The sequence below is a fragment of the Onychomys torridus genome, chromosome 3, assembly GCF_903995425.1.
Source record: "Onychomys torridus chromosome 3, mOncTor1.1, whole genome shotgun sequence".
NCBI lineage: Eukaryota > Metazoa > Chordata > Mammalia > Rodentia > Cricetidae > Onychomys > Onychomys torridus.
The window spans coordinates 17,914,721-17,940,271 of NC_050445.1; the positions used below are offsets into that span (position 1 = coordinate 17,914,721).

At 38.8% G+C, this 25,551-nt stretch overlaps 1 protein-coding gene across 2 annotated transcripts in view; it reads left to right on the top strand.

The window, feature by feature from the left end:
• Positions 1-25,551, top strand: part of Ccser1 (coiled-coil serine rich protein 1) — a 1,141,750-nt gene that overhangs the window by 656,589 nt on the left and 459,610 nt on the right. The gene's annotated exons all lie outside the window — the stretch shown is intronic.

A 25,551-nucleotide genomic window follows, 5' to 3' on the forward strand; every position in this document is an offset into this window, starting at 1 on the left:
AAAAAAGGCTCCAAAGCTACACAGATAAACTCTGTCTCAAAAAACAAGAGAGAGAGAGAGAGAGGCAGAGACAGAGATAGACAGAGAATGATGATGAGTGGAAAGACTTCAAGATTTCGAGAAGACCTAATCTAGAGGGACAGCAAGTTGGTGTGCTCTTTTCTGTTCTTAGGGTGTGGAGAGATGGAGAGTAGGCTTGTCCACTGTGGAGCCCTTTGAAAGGCTTCATTTTAAGAGTCTTATATACTCTTCCATTTACTCCCTAAGGAAGAGGCCGTGAGCTGTGAGACTTCTGGCTTATGTAGAGTCAAGGAGCAGTAAGCCAAGTACGAGCATGTCTCTTCTCTTTTCTTTCTTTTTTTTAATATATTCTCCTTCATTTCACCATCCATCCCCTCCCTTCCTTTCCCCTCCCTCTTTTCCTTCCTTCATTCCCATATTCCCTATCTCTTTCCTTTCAGACAGACATTGTGCTGGAGAGGTAGCTGAGAGTTCTACATCCAGATCAGCAGGCAGCAGAAAGAGTGACACTGGGCCTGGCTTGGGCTCTGAATCCCCAAAGTCCAGCCCCAGTGACACCTCCTAATAGTGCCATTCCCTGTGAGCTTATGGGGGCCATTTTCATTCCAACCATCACAGACATGTTTCAATAATCTCTAGTTTTGTAATCTACACATCCTCACTATAATCTTCATCAACATCATCATCATCATCATTTTCACCTCTACTGTGATTATGAACCACTCCATCCTTTCAGTAAAGTTTACCACTTTGTCCTTAACAGCCTACCCTTACTAAAAGCTCTCATGTTAATGTTCTTAGAAGAAAAGAATAAATATACTTCCCAAATCCGATATAAACATTTGCTTCAATATATAAATTGTAGTACTTGCAGCTAAGAGTGCTTAGGGAATAGACAACTAGTGAAATCTGTTTTTCAAGGAAAAAAAAACAGGAAGACAAAATTAGAGATTAATATTAACTGTTGGAACCTCTTAAGTTTTTCTTCCTGTCTCTGATGAGTCACAGTTAGAGGCCTGATGAAAATAAACACTTTTCAGAACAACTGCAATGTAATAGGAAGAAAATATCTTGGGGAAGAGTTGGAAGATTTAGAAATTCTCTTAAAGACATCATGGTGCTTTAAATGAGACCAGCCCCATAGACACATTATTTGAGTGCTTGTTCCCACTTACTGGAACTGCTTGGGAAAAACTAAAAGGCCTTTTTGGAGTAGACATGGCCTTGTTGGGAGATATGTCACTGGAGATGGGTTTTGAAGTTTCAAAAGTCCACATTAGTCAAATCCAGTGTCTCTTTCTCTCTGCACCCCCCCCTCTCTCTCTCTCTCTCTACATATATATATCAGAGATTTTATATATATATATATGTTGGTAGTAAGTGGTGATTATAACTATCTGTCTAGCTATCTTCTACCTTTCTAGCTATCTCTGCCTACTGCCTCCATATCATGATGTAAAGATCTTAGCTAATTCTCCATCAAGAGACCTGTCTGCTTCCCACTATAATGATCATGTGCTAACCCTCTAAAACTATAAGCAAACCCCCAATTAAATTCTTTCTTTTAGAAGAATTGCCTTGGTCATGGTGTCTTTCCATAGTAATAGAACAGCAACTAAGACAGACATTATATCTTAGAAATCAACCTTCCCCCATGTGGCAATTCAACTGTAGAATGGACACAAGGAGGAAGACAAGGAGTTCCTGCCATGTAATTGACCAAGAGCATGGAACTCAGGCTGCTTTGCCTGACTTAATGACTTTCTTATTTTTGGTGATAAAAAGAGGCACATATAATTGCATCCTGGGAGCTGCAGTGAAGTTACAGCAACCAGGAAACTGTCCAGGGTAAGTGTGCTACATGTTTTAGAGAGTGTGCTACATGTTTTAGAGTCTGGAATTGGCTTTATCTGCTGTCTAGTAATATATATATATATATATATAATCTCTCTCTCTCTCTCTCTCTCTCTCTCTCTCTCTCTCTCTCTCTCTCTGTGTGTGTGTGTGTGTGTGTGTGTGTGTGTGTGTGTGTGTGTGTGTGTTCTTATCCTAGATAAATTCATGTAGTCATGATAAAGAAGAATTTTTTTCTGACTTCCTAAGGGACCCAGGTCGCTTGGATCAGGAAGAATATGCTAATATTTTATAAGACTTGATGACACTTATTTTGAAAAAATGATTCTGCATTTAATTGAGAAGGAGAAAAAACTAATTTCATATAGAAGAGTCACAGTGCAGGCTCTGGAAAGATTGCTCAGTAGTTATGGTGCCTGCTTTGAATCTTAAGCACTCATGGAAAGTGTGGCATGTCAGAGTTGTCTGTAATCCCATGTCTATGTGTGGAGCCCAGGGAGCCAGGTGCACACTTGAGGCTTTTGGGCCACAATTCTCACTGAGGAGTTTCAGATTCAGTGAGAGACCTGTCTCACAAAATGAAATGGAGAGGTGACAGAGGAAGACATTCACTGTCAGAACCTGGGCTGTGCTCGCACCTACACAGGCACAGTAGAGCATAGCAGCACACATGCATATGTCACAGTCACCCCTCACATACACATACCAAACAAAATTTCTAGTGTACAGAACATAGTGTTATCGAAATCCGTCTATTGCCTGGAGAAACCCATTTGCAGCCATGGCTACAGTTATAAAGTCACTTTATCTAGAGTCTTTTGTCCATTTCTTGAGCTCTTGCTCTGCTGTGAGATTCACACTTGCTTTGCTCACGTCCAATGCCTCATAAAATACATTTCATTTCCCTAAACCAAACTACACCTCCTCTACTGATTCTTTCTTGGTAAGTGCTTACACTGATGCCGAGGGTCAAAGCCTTCCCTTTTCTCTCTCTCTGAGGGTCACTTGTGAATTCCTATTTACCGGCTCCATGATTGCAGCTCATTTTGAGTTTCCATCTACGGTTTTGTCGTTATTTTTCATCGTGGCCATTTCCTCTTCAACAGACGAAAGTCATTTCATTTAATATATATTTATTCACTTTATTCCTTATTTTTGGGTTCATAACAACGTTCTGTTTTCCTTGAGATAAAATATCTTCCCTTAGTTATGACTCCATACTCTGGTGTATGAAATTTCATATCAGCTTTTATAACTTTTCTCAAATGGAAGGTTTTTGTGTACTGATTTTACCATTAGTTCACTACCAGCACATGAGACCCAAACTTTTCTCCATTTTGAAACTTTACTTGATACAGTCCTTTCCAGCTCTGCTTCTTCACTTGGATGAACCCTCTTGGACCTACAATTGTAAAACAGTTTGTGCCCATCAGGTGGCCTCCTGAATTCTAAGACAACACTGGCTTCTCATGTGTCATGTGTCATGTTCCCTTTGTGACCTTCTGTCCAATTCTATTGGAACAATGACCTCTGCAATTTACTATTTCCCCTAATTTCCTTTGTCATGGATAAAGCATTACACAATTTCTCAGTAAGTGCTCACTAACTATGGCTAGGTGTTGTCAGTTCAAATGTGATAGGCTAATATTTATACTTTCAATGTCAATATTTTTCATAGTCTATTATTTTATGATTGATATCTCTTCTCAGTTTTTATTATTATTATATTTATTTACTACTTTCAGGACAAATTCTTTGCTTATGCCTCTGTCAATAAGCTCATCTACAAATGAATTAATTAATCAGTTTTGGACTGTGTCTCTCACTTAAAATATTTCCCATTGACTATTTCCATGTCAAACCCAATATTAATATATTTTATAGAGAACTACTCAGAATTTATTTAGTTATTGCTTTTTGTATTACCAAAAAATGTAATTGCGTCTTGTTGATTCTGAAACCTAATACATTTTAACTGAGTAAAGGAGAAAATTCTTTATCACAATTTGCCTTAGTACTATGAGCTTGGCTTACTATTTAGCATAGAAGTTCACACCATTAGCTTTGTGCTGCCTTTGCAAAGTGCACATGGTGAAGTGGAGGACAGATAATGTGAGTGCTGTGTCTGCAGTCACACACACAAACTTTCTTCGCTTTCATGAACAGTTTACATATTTGCCTACCAGTGGGAAGAATAATCAATAATTATGACAGATATCATACTTAGCTCACTCAGCAGAGGCTTATTACATGGATATTAGATGAGAATTACACGAAATCCCTCTTGAAATGCCACATAGTCATTGATGAATGGGATCCTTCAAGCTCAGGTCATGCCAGGCTAGCTTCAGATAGCAGAGTGGTTCTGTCTGTGATTAAATACGTAAATCTTTGTCATCAAACACAGCTATTGTTTATACTTGGACTTCTATTAAGGGCAACTATGTACAAATATGCTGTATTCACTGAAAACTTCTGAATAGTACACACACCTGTGGGAGCATGGGACTGGGCTTTTGCACTGATGAGACTAATATCAGCAGTGACAAAATTGAAAAATGACAGGCACCATTCTTTGGTGGAATACATAAACCAAGAATATTTCAAGGTAATCTTTAGATACTATAAGTTTAAAATAATTTAATATTTTTCATAGCAATATACATGTACAATCTGATTTTCAATATATGTATATCAACCTATCATCTATCACCTACCTATATGTCTATTTGCCTGTCTGTTTAGCTTTTAATTTTTTCAGAAGAGTCTTGTTGTGTTACCCTTTCCTAATACTCTGATTACATGTTACATTATCATCATCATAATTGTTTTCTCTCTCAAATATCTATATTTATCTATGTATCTACACCTCTGTATCTATCTATATCAATATCTACATCTATATATACATATACCTTGAAATAAGCTACTTACAAACTTATATATACATATATCTTGAAATAAGCTACTTATAAAATTTTTCAAAAATTAGGTAGGGTCATTTTTTTTCTGTTAAGTATAATTGTTTTGCATCTCAATTTTCATGCTTTTTAAAATTATTTTTAGAATTGACTGATACTGCTTTCCTAAACATCAGCCTATGACAAATTATTTTGAAGTGCTGATAAGCGCCAATTTATTTAAGCATAAATACTTCTAATGAGAAAGTAAAACACCACTTCCTTTGTTAGTTGAACTCTACAGTCTGTGAAATATGACAATCCCATGACTGTCAACTAAATTCAGAATATGCATATCTTTCAGTCCCTGAATCCTGGTCATTGGTTTGTAGTAATACATTTCTGGTAACCCTAGAAAGTAAATAGCTTTCTGACTGATTTAAGTTATGTCATCAGTAAGAAGTCAAATATTTCTCAATTATTTTGACTTAGGGTTGTGTCTCTTCTTTCTAAGCACATTTATAGAGTAATAAAGACTTATAGACACTCTTATTACAGCATTTATTTTTCACTAGTATATCTGAAGCATCAATCATGTAAGAATGTTCATTTTAAAAGAACACAACTATATTCTGTCAGGGCAATATTAAACAAAGAAATCTGTCACAGTCAGAATGTTCTTCCTAGTGAGCAAACCATATCAATGACTGTGTCTAGCAATCAGGTTTCTACTCTGTCTTTATAAAACCATGCACATTTTGAAGATTCATAGTGTTGATCTATATACTGAAATATTTCTCACATGCTTACTTCTCCTAGGTTAACATTTCAAAGGTGCCCAGCCTAGAAATTTCCAAACCAGAAAAGTCAGTAAGGGACAATATTTTGCTGTCTCATCACTCTTAGGCAACTTTTTTCCCCTTAAAATTATGCAGTCTTCTTTCTAAATTTCCAGCAACTGCCTCATATATTCTTAGAAGCATGTAGCACCTTCAATTTCTGTTTCATTAATTTCTTTTCCAGCCTCATTGTGGGACTGTGAGATAATATTTGTCTGGAGGTCTCAGACATCTTGCCAGTACCCTGTGAAGACACATTTTTGCTCAATTCTTGTGGTTGATCATGGTTTTGTTCCCACTGAGACTGATGCCAACAAATTTCCTTACAGATGGGTGTTGGCTTAAGTCACCTTCTGGCAAAGCTAAGTTTTTCAGGACATCTCTGCAAGGATATGCACACTGCTAAAGGTCATGGGTACTTGTAGACATGATCACTTCAATCAACCTAAATAAGCAGAGCTCTTAATTACAAAAGGAGATTTATTTCTCTATGTCATATTGCTACAGTAGATTCAAAACTCTCTTTGGGTTACTAGTAGTTACTTTTTGTGATAATTCATCTTCAGCTTTCAATTTTGCTCTCTGTCTTTGTCTCTCTTTCTCTTTATGTTTGTCTGTCTGTATCTTCCTTTCTTCCTGTGTCTGTCTGTCTGTCTGTCTGTCTCTCTCTCTCTCTCTCTCTCTCTCTCTCTCTCTCTCTCTCTCTGTGTGTGTGTGTGTGTGTGTGTGTGTGTCATGTGCGTGCATGTCATGTATATGTGGTGTGTTTGTTTCCATGTGCCAAGTGCATTTGGCTTTGACCATGCTTCTCTCATTGTTTCTCGTCTGCCTCACTAGGAAGTTTGCATGAGTTTCCTAAGTCCCAGGCTAGAAGAGACAGAGGCAATCTGAACAACAAACACGGAATCCTTTGTTGGAGCAATTGAACACACTTGTTGCCACCCTGTAAACTGACCATGGAAGACCCAAAACATTTTGTCTCATATAGTGTTCAAAGACTAAGCATAAAATGGAATTGTTACAGGAAGCAGATTCACGAAACACTATTTGCCAATGTGCTATGTTTGAGCTTAAATGTGCTTCTCATTTTGTATTCCCATCTGCATTTGTGGATGACCATGGGCTTTGCTATTGCAGTTGGTCTGTTTCCTTGTTACTCGTTTTCACCTGTGGCTTATGTTTTGGTTTCCCATTATAGTTCTTCTTAGTAAATAATACAAAAATCATCTAAATTATTTAGCCTTAATCAATTAAAGCATTAAAGGGTATATAATTACAAAATTATATGTACTCTTTGGGGTTCTCCAGAGTAACAGAACTTATAGAATCAATCTCTCTCTATAGAAAGGGGATTATTAGAATGACTTATAGGCTGTGGTCCAGATAATCCAACAATTGCTGGCTATGAACAGGAAGTGCAAGAATTCAGTAGTTGCTCAGTCCAGAAGGCTTCTTCTCTGTATACACTAGAATCCTTCAGAAGCAGGCTGTAATGTAAGTGGAAGAATGGATGTGGTAGAAAGGCAAGGGCAAGCAGGCAAGGAGCAAAAATCTTCCTTCTTCTATGTCCTTATGTAGGCTTCCAGAAGTATGTGAGTTTTCTCTGCTCAAAAGATCCATATTAAAGGTGAATCTTCTCACCTCAACATCAAGATCAAAGATGTGTCTTCCTTCCTCAAAGATCTAGATTAGAAGTAGATCTTCCCACTTCAAATTAAGCAAAATTTCCACAGAGGTGTGCCTTTCATTTTGGAGTTTTACTTAATTACAGATGTAGTCAAGTTGACAACCAGGAAGAACTATCACATCATATTTATGTCATCCTTTGAAATGCACTCTTTTCTTTCAATAAACTTCCAACATCTTTGCTAAGAGACTGTGTCTTCTGGTTGTGCTATCACTGTCACAATATTGAGTCCTCATCACACTACACTGCTTTGAACTGTAAGATGAGAAATGCCTTTAAATCATGAAATGTTCCAAATCAATGGAAATTACTTTTCTGAGATAAGGAAATAAAGCATCTGGTTTTGTATGCAGTGAATAGTAGGTTGAACCAATTAGATTATTCCTCAATTAAACTCTGTTGTGCACCACTTTAACACTAAATGGATCAGTACTTTCTGTGTTAATAGCTACGCATAATGTTTTAAAAGCCATTGAATGGATTTAAACAATCTTGTATAAGAGAATGATCCATGTGTTTGCAATCCATTAGCTGATAGGTATTAATAAAACCTATGGCTTATTAAGCAATAAAGATAAAAACGGAAAATGCTTGGAGACACACAAGGTCCAAGGTTGGCATGAAACTTGTGGAAAAATTGCAGTTTTAAACTAAACTTAAGATTTCTCGTGACTATTTGAATTTCAAAGTCAATATTAAGAATAAATGAGATTACTTTCCTTTAGTGGTGTTAATAAAGGGTAGTGTTCAAAAAAGGATATTACCAATAGACCACAGAAATCTCCAGAGTCAAAGATAACTGCAGCATTAAACACAGAATTCCCAAGTTAAATGTAAATTTCAATAAATAGCAAATAATTTTTATTATGTTATATACTGCATAAAAATTCTTTGCTTGCTAGCTGGCAGTGGATCACGCCTTTAATTCCAGTATTCAGGAGGCATAGCCAGGCAGATCTCTGCGAGTTCAAGGCCAGACTGGTGTACAGAGTGAGATCTAGGACAGGCACCAAAACTATATGGAGAAACCCTGTCTCAGAAAAGAAAAGGAAAAGAAAAAGAAAAAGTCTTTGCTTATCTAAAGTTCTACACTAGGTGTGCACTAAGTCACTTAGTAGCTTTGTGCCCACCATCCCAACTGCTGCTGTCTCATAAGTCTTCTGTCCAAGCCACTCTCATTTTACTTAATGATGGCTCCAACATACAAGAATATTGGTCCTGGTACAGTCTTTTTATTGTGTTCCATTATCTAAATATACCTAAGGAAGACAATCATAGAAACATTGACTAATGAACATAAATAAGCTTGTCCCTCCTGATTCTTTCTTTTCTTCCTACTTTTCCTTCCCCCTCCATTTCTTTTTCCATGTTTCTCATTTCTTTCTCCTTCCCTCTCTCCCTCTCCTTTTCTATGTTGTATGAATGTCTCCTTAGCTGTGTCCCATTGAAGTCATATCTGGTGTCTATCTATGTGTGACTCATTGGGTTGTTTTCAGTTTTGTTCTCTCTCTCTCTCTCTCTCTCTCTCTCTCTCTCTCTCTCTCTCTCTCGACATATATATATATATATATATATATATATATATATATATATATGTTTTGTTATTTTGTTATTTTGAGAGAGAGTCTCACTGTTTAGTCCTGGCTATCCTAGAACTCACTCTGTAGACCAGACAGGCCTCAAACTCACAGACATCCACCTGCCTCTGCTTTCCAGGTGTTGGGATTAAAGATGTGTGTCACCACTGCCTGGATTCAGTTTTATTCTCTTATAACTTGCTCAATGACTTTGTGATGTGGGCATATATTTTCCATTTTGTTGCTTAAATGGTTATGGCTTAGTACTGAGTTTACTAGGTATCAAGAAAGGCAGCCGTTAGTACTTTCTCGGCTTAGAAAATAGACATTAATTCCCAAGTATCACACGAGGCCATATTTATGAAGAAAATGCATGTTTTAACACTTTAACTCTTGATTTGTAACAAGATTCTGTCATGATATGTCTAGTTCTAGGTTGAAATTATCTAAGTCAAAATTGTTTTGGAAAACTACCTTCCCAAATGCCTAAGCTTGTTCACCTTGGATATGCTCAGAACACTAACCCTTTTTATACTTGAGCAAAGCAGATGACACAAAGCTGATGCCATAGTAAAATTTTGAATGTCTTATTTAATTTACTAGATACTTTTATTCTCCAACTTCTGATAAAACAGCAATTGGTAGAATATTAGTTCTTGACCTTGAAGGCAAATGCAGATTATAGCTACTGATCAAATTCATAAGGGCAAACCATGCTACAAAAACTTGTCAGGACCAGCTTGGGCAATTGAAATTTCATAGTATTGTCAACTGGATGCATATTGCAATTACACTGCCATAATACTGAAAAATTGTTAGTTATAACTTTGTATATTTGTGGCCCTCACATGGTGCCAAACCTTCCTATTATACCACAGGTGGGATATGAAGGTCACAATGCTGAAGAATTTCAAAACCTGCTTCTCATTCATTCATTTAAATACTGTATCCTCCATTAGTTGCTGTTGGAGTAGCAGGGTGCACATGATCAGCAGAGCACACTATTCTTTGAGTTTGCTACCTATGAGTCAATGAATGAGTCAGAGACTGTTTCCCTTGGAATTACAAACATGTACACTAGATCAGGCCAGTCTTTGTCTGCTAACAAAAGTATAGTAGGTTTATGACCTGGAAACATGGGCATATAATACTCGCCAGACATGCCAATGGATAACAGTTTGAATAAAGGAAAATATGGCATATGCTTATTAGAAAATTCTATATAATTATACAACAAATCTCTACTTCTTTTCAGATCTTGATAACAGTTCCTTGATTATTCATCAAGGAAGAAAAAAAAACCTTTGAAACCCTAACATGGTGAATATGAGGAGCATGTTCCCTGTGGATATGAAATAATTATTATTGGTTTGAGACAAGAGCAGCTATAGCCATTAGGAATGCTTCTGCATATACATCCTGATGTAAAAACATTTAGACACTTTAATGCACTTTAGCTACATGCTCAAAACAGTTATAAGTTTCAGGAAATAAAAATAGAAATCCAGGAGAAGAACGCAGTTACTCGGTGCTAAGAGTTACATGGAAGAGTAATATGCTAAGTCCATAATTATATTCAACCATAAACCAGAGTAAAAGCCCTTGAAATTTTTCTGGATTATCTTCTTAATAGAAAAGGAATAGAGAGTGAGCCTCTCCCAGTGGACAACAAAGAGATTCCTGCCAGTCCATTAGGCATCGCTCTCTCTTATAATCATTAAATGGGTTCATAATGCTTCAGGAGGTAGTAGCATAGAATTCTTATTGAATCTCTCTCAGTAACTGTAATATTTTTAAGACATGGTTTCTTATATACAAAATGTATAAAAGTGATTAAGATACTGTTAAAAAAATCATCTAGTAAAGGTAAACATGTGCTAACAGAGACCATTAAACATTTTAAACTATCATGCATGATTTAGACATTAGATATCAGGTAATCTGTCCACAATTGTTGGGAAACAAGGCAATGATAACTGTTCTATATGACTGGGATGCACTCTGGCAACATGGTATGCTGTGACTGTAATAATCGTGTAAAGTGCTTCCATGTTTAAAAACAGGTGTGTGGCTTTAAGCAGATTATCTGGCCTAGCCAAGTTTCCAGAAACAGTCACAAAAGCCGGAATATCTCTATACCTTTGCAATTCTACAAACTCATGCAAATTAATCTGTTTACCATATTTTCCTATTTTTTTACACTATAAGTGCCCCTACTTCAAAAGTTTATTCAAAAGATCAATACAATTAACAAATATGAGTCACTCAAAGGAGTGCTTCGTAGTACTAACTTGTATTAAAACGTAAGAGTGCATGCTTGTTTGTGATAGCATAGGAAAATCAGACATTGCCTACAGCGTGCTAACGTTTGTAACACTGTATTACACTGTATTTCTCTTTTGTATTGATATTGCCTCTCTGATAGTGTCTATATTTTTACAGGCAATGCTTCTTTTTTTATGAACTTAATCAATTAAGAACAATCCACTTCTGTGAGGTTATCTCACCTATAAACATCAGGGAAACAACACCCAAGGAGTCTCATCAACACAGCTGCTGCTCAATAAGATCTGAGAAAGAATGACACTATAGACAGTAACATATTAGGTGTAAATCTCATGGTCCCAGCCCTAGACAAAGAATTATAGGCAACTAAGGGATGCTGAGAGCAGGAGAAATAGTTTTCTTCAGAAAAGAACATACCAGTTGGTTAACCACTGCCAAATAATCAGCCTTGAAAATATATACATACAAGTAATATTATACAGACTTAGCAGGTTATATTTATATATTTAGGAATTTCTAAACATTTAAATATATGTGCGTGCATGTGTGTGTGTGCACACGCATGTGCACACGCTCATACACACACACACACTCATACACACACACACACACACACACACACACACACACAAACTCGTGTAATAATAATCCAAGAAAAGAAGTTAGAGACTGCATTTGAGAGAGAATAAAGTACAGGGTTACATGAGAGGGGTTGGAGGGAGGAAAGAGAAAAGTAATAACATTGAAATAGTAGTTTAAAATAATAATAAAAGATACAGAAGATTTAAATGGCATAATTATTACTAAGCAAAACTTATCAACACATATTATATGATCTTGAGTGAGTTGAGGAAATCACCAGAAGACAGAATATGACACAACATGGGTAATCGTGGTACATATATGATAGAAAACTCAGAAATACACATCTTACATGCTCCAAGGAAAGCCAAACAAATATCTAAACTAATTGTGATATCATCAGACTCCCACTGAATGATGGGGATGTTCCATGTCCTCTGTATGATATGAGAGCTGAAGCCATGTATGGCATCACGCCTGAGAGGCTGTATTTTAAAGGTCACACTACCATGATTTAAATTTCGGTAAAAGTCACACTCAGTTTCACATTGAGTAATACTGCTAGGACAGGCAGCAAGAGAACAGACTCCACAGATGTGTGACGCTGTGGAGGAAGAACTAGTGAGAAAGACATTGATCCTTTTGTTCTGAAATAGTGAAAGAATGTGACATGGTTTCTTTAGCTGTAAATGTGCAAACTTGATGAAAACCCACCATTACATTCTGAAATCCCCTTCATTGTCTGGAACAATTCTGTTTGACTTGTTTTCTTTTTATTGTATGTTGAGCAGAGTTGTTTACAATAGGTATCTACTGTCTCCAAGGTCCTGTCTTCTGTCTTCAGAAAGTCCATGCTCAAGCTCTTATTAAGCCAGTATCTCATAACAATTTGCCTTCACTTTTATGAAAATCAGATGTGAAATTGTATCTCTACTGAGAAACAACATTTCCTTTGAGAAAGAAGTTGCCCCTGGCTTTTGCTGTGACTTCTATAGCAAATCCCTGTGCACAGTGTATCAACAAGTCAGACGGTGGAAGTGGCCATTGCCTGGATGACCTGGATTTTGTTACATGAGTGTAACTAATTTTCCTCTTTTTAACCTTCAGTTGTGCAGGTGCATTAGCTTGACTTTGAAGAATTTCTCTCTAGCTCGCTGCCTCACAACACTCTGTCATACCTACTGACTGTCTTCCTTCTTCACAGTACTTAATGTACTGGATCTGCCATGGCACCAGGAAAAGCAATACTTTTTTTTTTTTTTTTTTAGTAAATGGATTTTCAACGTATTTGTTCTCCCTCCTTACCAATGTATGTCAAGGATTTCCTAATGCCTGTCTGATAAAAGATCCTTGAAATTTAGAAATAAAGCTTGGGGGAAAAGTATCCTCAATCTCAAACCTCTTAAATAAAACAGTTTTATTACAGTGGTTTGACTAATTTCTTTTCTGTCTGGTATTTAAAAGTTAGAAGTATCAGAATGTTTCAGACCACATCTCTTTGGGCTAATTGTAGTCAAATTTCTTTTCTACAATGTTACTTGGTTTCTTGAGTATTAATCTGTTTTTGGAATCAAATAAATTCTGTAAGAATTTAAAATACTTCAGGTTGTTTATTGCATTACGTAAAAATTATTACATAGTGACTTAGATATGTTTTCATAATATATGGTATCAAGTAAATAAAATGAACCATTAAAACACAAAATTCTGTGCTATAAAAATACCTTTTACCACAAATGCATTTTTGTGTCACATTGATGTTTTCCTAATATTACTTACTCCTGAAAAACATTGCATACTCAGTTGGCACCTGGTTATTTCTTAACCATTAATGTTTCAGAGATGAAGCTATTCTGCCAGCCCCATCAGCTCAGATTGGTGTGTCTGCATTTAAACCTTGTCTTTAAGAAGAACACTTGATAGAAAGCATATATCTAGAGATGAATGAAAGGATAATGTCTATTGCTTTTGCTGCTTCATGTTTTTTTTTTAATTTTATTTGCATGTATATGTGTGCCTGTGTGAGTTTATGTGCACAGAGTAGTTTCAAGTACCTATGGGGCCAGAGGGTCTGTGATTTCCTGGAAAGGTAGTTGTAGGCTTGTGAGATATCCAATGTGGATGTTGGGAACTGACTTCTTTGAATCCTCTGCAAGAACCTTAAGTGCTTTAACCATTTACACATTTTTCAGCCTGTGGTGGTTTGAATGAGCATGCCCTCATTGGCTACATCCATTTGAATGCTGATCCATAATTGGTTAAATGGTTTGGGCAGGATTAGGAGGGATGGCCTTGTTGGAGTATGTATGTCAGGAGCAGGCTTTGAGGTTTTAAAAGCCCACGCCATTCCCAGTTAGTTTCTCTCTGTCTCATGGTTGCTGTCTCAGGATGCGAACTCTCAGCTTCTGTTCCAGCACCATGCCAGTCTGCGGCCAAGATCCTTTCCAGGATAGTCATGGACTCACCCTCTGCAGCTGTAAGCACATCACCCAGCCTCCCCCACCACCTCCATAAACTCTTTTGTAAGGTCATATTGTCTCTTCACAGCAATAGAAAAACAACTAAAACACAGCCCTGTGGTGATATATTGTATACCCTTATAAACTTATCTGGGGATTGGAGGACAGAGCCAGCCAATAGATTAGAGACATAGAGGCCAGACAGTGGTGACACAAATCCTTTATCCTATCCCTCAGGAGGCAGAGATCCGTTTGGATCTCTATGTGTTCAAGGCTACACTGGAAACAGAGCCAGGCAGTGATGACACACACTTTTAATCCTAGTACTGGGATGCAAACACACCTTTAATCTCAGGAAGTGATGTCAGGACAGAGAAAGGTATATAAGGAGTGAGGAAACATGAATACTTAAAATTGTGATTTCATTAATTAGCATTTATTTGAATGGATTGTATTTTAGAGATTTCAAAGAAATTTTTCTCTGGGAGTTAATATTTTATTGCACATTTTCAAGTTTGGCAATAACTGTGACTAGTCTAACAACACAAGAATAATACGTGGCCCATCTACATGATTAATTTCTTAAGTCAATATTTCATGGAAAATCAGAATAATATTTGTACTCTCAATAACCAGATAATGCAGGTAAAGAAACCTAAGTGAAGGCTATAAAGAGATACAATTATTACTCCAGAAGTTATAAGTTACAGCTCATGCAACATGCAAAATCCCAGAGAAAGGAAAAACACCATTGCTTTGAAAGTCAGGGCAGGTTTTAAAAGCAATGACATTTATGCAAGACATCAAATAATGAACATGATCCCATAGATGTAGAGAGGGCAATGGCCAAGAGGATGAGCTGCCTCCCTGTGTCAGCATGCTTTCAAGAGTGACCAGAGATAGGGAGATACTGAAGTTTTTAATTCACAGGCACCGCTGTGTTTGAAAACAAGTGTTTTTTAGTTTATATCAAGCTCTGCACTCCTCAAACTTTAGCATGCAGATTCCTTGCAAAGTCTTTTAAAACAAAAAATTATTTGCACCCATCCTCAGAGATTCTGAATCAGTTTAGTCTTCCCAGATATGATGTCAATGATTGTAGCTTGATGAACTTCCTGTCTCCAGCCAATCTTTCACTTTTTGCAGCCCCTCCCTCTCAGTAAGGGAGTGATGAAATAGTGAGTTTTTTCCCTTTATTTGATGCTAGCCTGTAATATGCGTGGAGATGTCCTCTGAAGACAATTCTAAAAGGAAATGCATAAAAACGCATAATTAGATCTCTAAGTAAACTGATCAAGAATTACAGGGAACTGTCGTGCTTTTCTGCCTGAATCTAAGTCAAGGTCCTGAGAGGACACATAAAGACTTTGTTTCAGTGAAGAAAAGGTTAGTAGAAATGTGTCATCAACTGAAGTTGGAAACCTATGTCTGTCCTCTGTAGGCAGATGAGTGTCAATGAGAATGTTTGTCATATCTCATGGAGAGTGGGAGCCACGAAAGAAAAGCTGGTCCAAGGTTATTAGAATGGAAATAAGGATGGAGGTTGAAAGACACACGCAAGCTCTTGTTCTCCCACATTTCTGTCTCCAGCTCACACCCTCTTTGGCTAAAACCAACCTGAAGGGATTGCTGGGCAAAGCCATCAGTGCACTGCATGTTCTTCACCACGAGAACTTCACAGAAGGCTGATGACTGTGGGAGAGGACCTAGTACTCTCGACCCTCTTGTTCTTTTAAGCCTTGATTCTGGTTTGCCACACAGGTTGGCACCACCTGCCATTTTTCTTCTGTGGCTTTGTATTTGGAGAGCAGCAAGCTGAGCCTGGCCCAGCATGCCATGAGGAGAACAGTCTAATTGTTCACTGATCAGGGACTCAGAAGTGTTTTTGGAGCCTCTCTATTGTTTGGGCAAAAGTTCAAATACTCCTGCTGCAGCAGAACCATAGGCAAAACGTTCTCATAACTCAAAAATGCTGTTAAAAGCCTGTTGTTTGCTGTGAATACAGGGAGATAAATGATGGTCCAACTTGAGCTGCACAGGGACGATTTGCTCTTTCTGCATTGACTTCTAAGGCTCCAAGGCTCTTGTATAAATACCAAGACGGCACCGAGAGCTTAGTTGTCTCACCACCAAAGGAGAAGCACCCTTTAGAATGGTTTTAAATACCGGAGGGTAGTTTAACTGTGATAAATACCAGCACTCTTTTACAATTCTCAGTTGCAAGCCTGGGAATGCCTTTATTATATCAAGCCTTCTAGGACCTCTTCTTAGTCCCTCCAGAATTTCTGAGGCAGGATCCCAGTCAGATTCATTGCCTGGCTATTGCAGTAAGATGATGTCTGACATTCAAGATGTCAAGAGCATCCCAATTGTCTTCTTAGCCTTAAGTCCTCTGACTTTTCAATGTATGCCCTCAATTTCAGACAAACTAAGGCATTTTTTTGCCCCAAATGCCATATATTTAATTTACTCCACACTTCAGTTCATGAAATTTATTTTGTTGAAACTACCTTTATATGTAGTTTCCCTCCAACAATAGTTTGTCTATGAATCCCCCTTAATCCTTGAAACATTGCATTTAAGGATACAGAGTGAGATGTGTAAAGTCAGGAATAAAAATATAGATAAAATAAGAATTCTGTATTTTGTTTATTTAAAAATTCTGTAAGAGTTTCATCACATTCTGGAATTAAACCCTACAGGACCAATATTCTAGAAACTTAAAGAAAGCTCAGTCTACCTTATCTTATAGTTAAGAATAACTTTAAAATATACTTTTGACTCAAAACAAATTACTACTAACTTTATTGAGTTATGCAGAAAAGTGTGTATGGGGCTTGGTACCGAATCACTATATGCTTTGTATAAATGATTTCCTTTAGCATTATTCTCTTCATTTGTAAAATAGTCACTATGTAACCTGCCTCAAGGAGCACTGTCTAAGTTCACATCCATGAAAGGTGATGATAAATGACAGATTAAAATACAGCTATGCACTATGAATGAAGCTAAATGGTAGAGCATCTGTTCAGTTTCCATCAGTGCATAAATAAACAGATAGATAGATAGATAGATAGATAGATGATAAAGATAGAGAGAGATAGACCACAAATTTTACTCATAATTCTTTATTAGTGTTTGTAGCATCTCTTACATGGTAGGAAATCAAAAGTCTGTGTTCTGCTCAATTAAGTTAGAAACAAACATGAATCCATGCTGTAATTTAAACCCTTAAGTATCCTGAGTTACTACTGATCAACAGAGAAGGGAACCTCTCCTGACTTTCCTTCAGACTTAAAACAAGAAAAACATAGTGCAAATGTATGCATATGCACATGTACAGGAAACTTGTTAGTAAGCATCTTTTAAAGAGTTTTTTAAAAAAATATACAGGAAATAACACTAACAGATGTGTAAGACCAAAGCAGTAAGACTAAGGAAAGAGATTAAACAACAACAAAAGAGATAAAAATAAAGGTTCCATTTAGTATGTGGCAAAATACCATGAAATCTTCATCACTGTTAGGATGTAAGCTACAAGCACTTCTAAGCATCCTAAATTATAAGGCAAAACTTTATTTTAGACACATGACACTCTACTCAATAACACTAGAACCACACATAAGGGAAAAGGAGAGATGAATTTTATTTAAAGAAATATATTTATTTCTGGAACCGAGTCCAGAAATAAGCCAACCACCTCTGACCTCATTTGGAAGACAAAGAATGATGTATTTTAATATGGTAGATAGTGACATTCTTAGGGTGAGTGCACAATATATCTTGTTACTTCCCTCCGTCAAAGCAAAGTGCACCATGATACAGCCTAGCCCTGCATGCCTACTCCACAGGAGCTCATTATCATTGAAATATGTGTCTTTCTCAGTGTAGCTTAATCAAAAGAAAATTTAAAATATCGAGAAACCAAAAGGACAATTTCCCACAGAAAATTCACCATAAATTTTGTTACTCTAAACTGAGATCTGGTGAGTCCTTTCTGTTGGTAATGTGATGGAAAGTGCCATATTTTCTGATCAAAGACTTTAATGATCAGTGAAGCAGGGACTATGATTGACAGGTTCTGACAGGCGCCTGCATTAAATTACACTGCATCTTAGAAGCAAGTGTGGAGATTTTCACAAGTCGGGGAAAGAAGACATTCTGTAAACATCTGGAAAAATCATTTCAACTTTCAATTTATCTCTGCTGTGTGAAGGTTTGGGGGTTGAGGGTTCTACAAGGGACATTCTTTTTCTACTTTCTGATTTCATACTTTAAGATATTTTACAGTACAGTGAATTGCTTTATTTTTAACAAAGGAGGCTCCTAGAAATCCACACTAAAACAAAGTAGTAAGTCATTATGGATTCCCCGACTGTCACTCCAGAACTGACACTCTCATACTGTCACTCATGTGAAGCAGTGGCTCACAAATGTGTTTTCAGAAATCACTTGAGGAATGCTACCACACAGGTTTTCCATCAGAAACACATCTTGAAATTGCACCTGTGTATTGTTTTTGGTAACTTGTAGTACACAAGATCTTAATGTGTCTTCCAGGACTTGAAGAGTGGGGGCGAGGGTGTCTACATACAGAGGTGTTCAGTTATTGGTGCTTTAATGGGAACCAGCGGTATTCAGGGACCTTATGAAGTCCTGAAAGCTATGTGATACTTTATTAGAACAAAAGTACTGAGCTGCTTAAAATGTGAAAAAATTTCATCATGGAAGAAGGTTCTGGGACAAGATTATTTGACATGCAACAATATCTTATGGCTTTCTTATTAAAATACATAATGGGGAAGCATACATGTTCCATGAATGAATATTTTTATTTAAAAATATATATCCCAAGAGAGCCTTTTCCTCAATATTCTACACAGTATCCTAAAGGTAAGTAAAAAAGAAAAAAATATGATTTCAAAACAGAGTTCCAGATTTCTATTGCCTGCTTGAACTTTAGCTTTTACAAAGCACAATGTTTTATCACAACATGTGGAACCCCCAGCCACTCACTCTTCAAAGGAGAAGACATAGACCTATATCTTGCCTGCCCAGCTACAATCATGGAAGGTGAAATCCAAATGTTGGGCACAGCATAAACAACCAATACAAAAATATCACAAAGAGAGCCACTCCACCCCCTTATTTCAGAGAATAAAACATCTACAGAACTAAAAATCTGATAGAAAAAGGACAACCAAAACTAAACAAGTAGAGCATGAGTGAGCTGAAACTGGAATCTAAAGTGTGTCATAAGTAAGGAGCAGAATCAGACAGGCAGTGGCATCTGCATCCTTTTCCCCAGTCACCTGCCACATGCATACACATCATCCCACATGCACACACCTGGACAGACAGACAGACAGATAGACATACACACACACACACACACACACACACACACACACACACACTCACATACTAACAGTGCACACTCAGAGCTGAGCCCTCACTTTCATATCTGGGATGCTGAGAGCAAGCTTGCCGATTACTTGCCACCACTGAGCAGGAGTGTCTTGGTGAAGCCTTTTTCTGGCTTGCCCCCTAAGAAGCCTCATATTTTGCTGGAGCACATTAAACCTTGGGTGTTAGAAGTCCAGGAGTCTACCTGCTGCTAGACTGCTTATTTTTAAATACTTCACAGGTACCTTTGATTCAGTGCCAATGATTTCTTACTAAATATCATTTTTCTGTCTATTTTCTCTTGCATTCCTTTCTAAGAGCCTCATCTTTTAACCCATTTTAATAGTCCTATCAATTCCAGCTGTATTTGTTATTAAACTTAACAGGAAAAACTACTCCATTGTAGATTTATGTGCATATTCTTAAATATATTAATGAATAAACTGTCCCTTTGCTTTAAAACTATTTGATAAAAATGTTATTTATATCCAATAACTACTGAATATCTATACTTTGCAGGAAAAGAAGAAAATTAATATTTTTTAATGTATTATGTAAAATATTTATATAAAGAGAGCATTTCTGAATAATGGAAATAAGAAAATTTGTTTCTGAAATACATATTTATAATAAACATCTCTCTGGCTTTTGTAATTAGAAAAACAATTGGATCTATTTCAGTGTTTTGGCACTTTGGGAACTTGACCACCCTATAGCAAACAGAAAGTTGTTTGACAGGTGTTCTGTCTATAGCCCGTTCTTCCCAAGCCAAGCCCAGAGGGACAGTGTGAAACGCGGGAATTCATAACCCTGCAGTACAGCAGTGGCACAGATTTTGTGAAATGTCTGAGTTTATCGCTTTGTTAATGAATTTCCATTTCATTTACAATATAAGAACACAGTGGACACTGGCACACTGCTTCCCAATGCACTTGAAAACAACAGAACAACAAAAATGAAAGTGTGTTTTAAATGAAATGTTCAGTCTATTGAGAGCCTCTGGTAGTGAAAGTCCATGAGAGTATACAGCAGGTGACAACTAGTGCTCAGGTCAACCTATCAGAACTAAGGGTTCTGTTAGAGGAAACCATCATGTGAGGCATTATGGAATTACTGCCTTTTGAATGAACTGGCTGTCTCTTTTAAACTTCTTGTGCAATAACAGCCATGATTCTCCCCATTTACCGTGCTTCTCCATGTTACATGTACGTGTAATCTCACGATTGCATCTCAATCTTGGGCACAACTTTCCCTATACATTTGGGGTAACTGGACAACTGTCCTCAGCTGTGTTTATCTTTCATTAACATATATCTGGCCAGGGCCATTCTCCAGACAAAAGTATTTCAGCAAAGATACCTTTTTCCCAGGACAAAACTGCACATAGATCAACATTAGCTCATCTCACTCATAGACAGAGAAAAGAACCACTAACAATTAAATCCTCAACCCCTTACCTTCGCCCCGGGTTATTTACACAAGACCCTAACAAGAGATTTACTGCTCACATTCCTGGGATGATGATTTAGCCATTTGCTAGATACTGAGTTAAGGCAGTTACTTCCCACTGACCAAAGGAGATTGCCTCCAGGCCAGACAGGCAATAGGTACCAAGCTTCTTTCTTGTGCAAATTCAGTTTTTATTCCTCCTCAGCCAGGTGCTATTCCTAGATTTTCTCCTTAGCAATTACTCCCAGTGAAGGTGCTTTTACTAACCAAGTACTACATGTTCTGATGTAGGTTGCTTAGCCACCTAGCATATGTGCCCCTCCCTACCAGAAAGCAGCTGGAGCTGGGGCAAGTGGGAAAAGTGATGCTAAAGACAGGTTACTTTCTTGTGACTTACTGACCCCTAACATTTTACCTAGCCACTTTCTAGATTATAGTTTGAGCACATAAATTCCCTAATTGATCTTAGTCTTTCCTTGACCCTACAGGAGAACTCCCCCTTAGGCACTCCACTTTTGGGTTGTAATTGGAAGCTGATAATTGCTTTATGTGTGGATCATTATTACCTCTCTCTGAGACCCTGAAAACTTCAAGCCTCCCTGCCCCAGCAACCATCAAAGGAGAATTGCTATAAAGAAGATTTAAAAAACTTCTTTGTTTTGGTATTCATTATTTACCTTTGATGCTTGACTCCTGGGCACAGATTTTGTGTATTGTAAAGGAAGACATAAGAAAGGAATGGACACCAACCGTGAGAATGCCAAGGGTTAAGTAGTGAAAAGCTCCTTGTTCACACCCATGTATCATACACATTCATGGCATTCACACAGTGCATGCTTCATGTGAGAATATATCTCAAGTATAAATGCCATATTTTTAAAAGTGAAATATTGATACCCTCTCCCATATTTTTAAATATATTTTGCTTATTCATTTATTCTAGTAATTTAACCAAAAGAACTTTAAACAGGATCACTGATTTTGAAGCATAGGTTACATCCTAACAGGCAAACAGTAGCACTCAACAACAGCATAATATAAAACTGATGATATGAATTGCAAATTCAGATAATTTGATGTTTTGTAGGAAAGGGCATAAACTTAAGTCTTACTCCCCTGGTCTTAGCGCCTTCTAGAATCCAGAGGAATTCTCTAGAATCCTGAGAACAGCAACACCAAGGGAGAGACAATGTCTTTACAGACCTGTAAAAGTTCTGTGATGCAGGCTGGCTGGGACTTGACTTGTGAGCGGCCTTAGGAGAGATAAGACACCTGATGCTTACACAAGTACAAGGAAAAAGAAGGCAGTTTTTTAAACTAGAGACAAGATACATTCAGGAGAAACTGATGTCATACTGGGAGGGTAGATTCCACAGAAGGATCCAACCTTAGAGATCCAAGGTGGAGCATGTTTTGGAGCTCATTTGCTGCTTGTTCTGTGGAGAGTTCCTGAAACTATATGAAAAGGCCAGAAACATAAGTAAGAACCATAATCCAAATGCAGCCCGGGGTTTGTAGGCATGCAAGAGGATTCCAGCAATACCTCTGCACCAAATAGAGGCACCAGGCAATTAGGCACAATTATGATCTCTTTGTGATAAGGAAACATGGTTCTGTTCAGCACCATGATGGACTGAGCAGGGTAAGGAGAGACATATGACTTTGCCTCAGGCTCTAAGGAAAAAAAAAAAAACCACAACAACAACATAGGCCCACCTGGCACCTTGCAGTTACAGGCAGACAAGCACTATTATAGTTGTAGCACTATTAGGTTGTGGTATGGGAGAGAGAGAGAGAGAGAGAGAGAGAGAGAGAGAGAGAGAGAGAGAGAGAGAGAATGCTTCAGGTACTGTAGACAGAGGCATGTCTGAAGAGGTAAAAGGCAAAAGAAATGAGGAGCGGGCTGAGATGGGTGGTGTGATTGCTACCCAAGGCCATGGTGATGTCTGGACCTGGGTTGCTGGTCTGGCTGATATCTGGGTCTACAGCTCTTAGGCAGCCTTGCTTTGTCTCTGTTGGTGTGTATGGCTCCTGATATCACCAAAGACCAAGAGGATAGGGCTGTATAGAGTTGGCGCCGCCCCTCACCAGCTGCAACACTAGGGACAACTGGTCCTGTCCCTTACCTGTGAAGCACTCAGGAGATAGGGTTCTACATCTTGCCTGGGCAGCATAACAGCATAATAAGAGCTGACCCTGTTCTCAGGGGTTTGGGCAAGCTGGCCCAGAGGACTTGTGAATAGGAGAACAGGTTATGCCCCTCTTGGCTGCCATATGGTAGCATGGGTGAGGGGAAGATACCCTCCTCCCCTCACCTTTTGCCACCTGCAGCAGGTGGGGACCTGGCCCAACCCCTCACCATCTGTAGCACTTGGAAGATCAGGCCCCGCACCTTGACTGGACAGAATAGTAGAGTTGACCCTGTAGACAGGGGTATGGGTGAGCCAGCCCTAAGGGGCATAGCTGGTACTGCCACCCTTGTCTACAGTAAAGTGTCGGAGCAAGAGAAAGATGCCCTACCCCCTCACCCCTACCACCTCAAGCTAGCAAGGGAGCTGACCCTCCCTTTATCAGCCTTAATACTCAGGAAAGTGCTCCCTACATGTTGTCTACCTTGTCTAGCAGCATAGCAAGAGCTGACCCTTTTCACAAGGACATGGGTGAGCCTACCTCAAGAACATGGGCATGAGAGATCTGGCCCTGCCCCTCACCTGCAATATGAAAGCACAGGTGGGGAAGAGATGCACTCCCCTGAACCCTTGTATGCCTGACACAGGTGGGAGAGCAAGCCCTGAGGTCATAAAAGTGAGATAGCTCCTCCTTTCCCCCACCAGCTGCAGCATGGAGGAAAGCATGCCCTGTACCTTTCCTGGGTAGCATAGTAGAGCTGACCCTGTTGGCAAAGGTGTGGGTGAGCTGACCCTGAGGGTGTGAGAGTGGGATAATTGGCCCCATACCCCTCATCTGCTTTGTGGTGGAAAGAACAAGGGAAAGATGCCCTCTTTCCCTTGCCCCTGCCACCTGTATTGGTTGAGGGATCTGACCCTCACCCTTACCAGCTGCAGCACTTGGGAAAATGGGCCCTGCACCTCACCTGAGAACCACGGCAGAGTTGACCCTATTGCTAGGAGTACTGGTAAACCAGCCCTGAGAATGTGAGGGAGGGAGATCTGGCCCTCATCTGCCATATGGTGGTGTGGAGAGGGGAGAGATGTTATGCCCCACCCCTAGTTCCTTGTAGCAGTTGGGAGAACTGGCTGTGAGGTCATACAAGCAGGAGAACCACTTCCTCACCCCCCCCCCCCACCAGCTGCACCTTGTTTGGACAACATAGTAGAGATGGCCCTGAAGGTCCAGGTGTGGGAAAGCCTATCCGGAGGGTGTGAAAGCCGCAGAACTGCTTCTGCCCCTTGCTCATTGCTGCAAGAAGTGAAGTAGCAGGAGCCATGCTGGAGAGCTCACCCTGGTGGTGAGGACAAGGAAGAGCTGCCAGGCTGACCAACCCTGCAACTCCCAGGCCCACAACCAGAGTTGTGAGTTGACCTACCCCAACATCCACCTCATCTGTGATCTGCTGGAGCACGTGAAGGGCCTGTCCTGCAGACCCAAAGCTGCAGGATCTCCATAACACAGGGCAACACCAGGATCACTATGAGGAGTTCCAGTGAGGGCCCAGCATCAATAGTGTAGCAGAAACCAGAGGCCTTAAACCAGACCAATGACTATTTGCAATGAACACTTACAATTAAAGATATGTGGACAAAAGGGTTTACTGTGTGACTTACTACAGCTTCCATGAGGAGATTTTCCATTTTTTTTTTCTGTTTTCTTTCTTCCTCTTAAATTTTCTTATTTGGAGGGGTGTTGCAAGGGCAGAGAGCAGATATGAAGGGATGGGGAAATGAATGAGCTTGAGATGCATGATGTGAAGACATAAGGAATAAAATAAAAAGGAAGTTAAAAAATAGTTTATCACATGGGAAGATAATGCTCCTCCCAGAGGCCATAGATTGTCGAACAACAGCCAGGACCAGCTATGGGAAGTTTCTCTTCCGGTTGTTTGTCAGGGAGGTATGTTTATCTGGCAACATGGGATATTGCCATTGCTCTTGGTTGCCCAACACAGAGTAAAGTTCTGTTGCTGAAGACAACACATACTTCAGTCCTAAAACATAGAGAAGTCAAGCTGGTACCAACCTGAAACCTCTTTTCTGATGGCTAGATTTCATAGTGCTGAAAGGTGCTATATAGGCTGCCAGGGGAGAAAAGTTATCAACAGGCTTACCCAGCTTCAAACCCTGTGAGGTATAATAAAGTCCAGTCTAGCAAGATAGGGCAGTGGTATACTAGTGGCATAGATCTTGGACCAGTAGTTATTTGCCTGTAGCTAAGGCCTGCTTAGTTGGAAGGAACTCATTGCTGCTAATATAAACCTGGCCAAGAACCTGTTGCTAGATATGCTATTGGCTGGAGGGAGAACCTACTACTAGT